We start from the raw sequence: 2,098 nt of genomic DNA on the forward strand, positions 1-2,098 counted from the left end.
GCCCCACCTCCTAACAGTGAGTCAGCTCTAAGCCTCATAATACAATCACCTTCCAAAGTCCCACCTCTGAGTGCATGGGGCTCTTGGGGGACCATGTAGACCTAAACCCTAATAAGGCAGCTGTCACCTCAAGACTCAAAAAGCAGTAGGATAGGCCAAAGTTTCCCAAATGGTTATGGGGGATAATGTTCAATTGCACGTAATTCTAAAAATAGGAGCCTAACTCCCAGAACTCCAAGAAATTCCCCATTTGGGATTTTCTCCCCAGTCCACAAAACTCATCCTGATGAGCAAGAAAACACATATTAGTATGGGGTCTCTGTGCTTAGCTGCACAAGTGCAGTGGTTTTAATATGTGTGCAAATTCTTTCAAAGACCTCCCATCAAGAGGTGGAGTCTAATTCCTCTCCTATTAAATATGGGGCTGGCCTTAGTGACTCAATTCTAGACAAGGAGCAAAGAGATTCTATGTGGCTTTCAGGGCTGCTTCATGAAAGACAGTAGCTTTGCCTGGCTCTCTCTCTTGAGGTTTACTCCTCTGAAGCATGGAAACCACATGCTAGAGAAACCACAGATCAAGAGACTACGTACACAAACAGAAAGATGCCTAAAGAGCCCAGCTGTTTAAGTCATCCCAGCCCCTATGCCAGATATAGAATAGAGAAGCTTTGAGCTGGCCCCAACTGCAGCAGCATCTGCTTGCAAGACATACCGAACCAGAACCACCCAGAGAAACTGTTCCAGAATGCCAGGTCTATGGGAATCAGGAAAAATTAGAAGGAAAATACAGACAAAATCAAAGTTAATGATTGCAATTTGAGGCTACGAATGAATTTTGAGGGTAATGTTTCACAATAGATAATCAGAAATTTTTTAACCTAGGATTAAGGTATTGCCATGACAAAATTTAAAATGTATGTCAATGGTTTGGGGTCCAGGTGGGTGGTAGAGATTGGGTGGTATCTGCAAGGCATTATATGAATGTGAAGAAAATGTGTAAGCAGTAGAGGAAAGGTGACCCTGATTAAGAAGTGGTAGGGGACTGGGATTTAGCTCAGTGGTTCCACCACCTGCTCTGCAAGCGCAAGGACCTGAGTTCGATCCCTGGTACCAAAAAATAAAAAAGTGGTAGGAAGTCTAGTAATATTATCATCTGTGTTAGCAAGGAAAATAGAAAATGTACCTAATGAACCCATGATCTGATGAGATTTCCAGGCAGATTGTGGATGGTGCTGCCTGATACTTCTAGCTCCTAGTAAAACAGGAGAGCAAAAAGATGAACTAAAGAAAGACATGAGCCAAGATTTAGGGGATTCAAAAATAGAAATATTTCTTAGTCTCATCCTCTCCAGGTAGCAAATGAGGCTAACGCTACAATATGTAATTGACAATGAGGGCAGCAGTGTGACTCTATAACCCTCTGTTAAGACTTTAGACAGATTTAAGGTACTGCTTCATGGGTTCTTTCAATCAAAAGACTCTCAGATGTGTCCAGTAAGCAAAAATGATTCTTAAGGACACAGTTCCACTATGGCCTTGGGGGGGGGGGTTAAGAGAAAAGTTTATCTGGATGAGACTTGTAGATGTGGTTTTAATTTAATGGTGTGAATCTTAATACAATTGATAGGAAATATGTAGGCTTTCAATGACATATTTATTAATGAAAACAGTATCAATGAATATTAAGCAGAAGAGCAGTTCTGCCAAATAAAAAGAGGCTTTGGGACCCCTGCAAATCTTTGGGAAAGAAATGAGTTGAGAAAACCACTCAGTCATTAAAAAGGGATACAGTTAATAGGAGAGGGCTTCTTTCTCACATTAAATCAGAAGGAGAATCCAAGAGCCCAGAAAATGGAGATGCATTTCTAAGGAATATATTGGGCTCTAACCAAGGAACTGGCAACATGCACTTGGCTGGATTTTCAGAATTGCTGCAGACTACTTGATTATTGTGTGTCCTATGTGTGAAACATCTACATGAGCTAACATATATCTATTTTACCAAAGTATGTTGGGTGTGGGAGTGGCAAATATGAGGACTTGCATTTGAAGATCCTTGTCTGTAGCACCTGAAACTGATTTAGATGATGAGCTTCTG

Source organism: Heterocephalus glaber, unplaced genomic scaffold, assembly GCF_053883595.1.
Source record: "Heterocephalus glaber isolate CG9 unplaced genomic scaffold, H.glaber_assembly_v1.0 deba00000546, whole genome shotgun sequence".
Lineage (NCBI taxonomy): Eukaryota > Metazoa > Chordata > Mammalia > Rodentia > Bathyergidae > Heterocephalus > Heterocephalus glaber.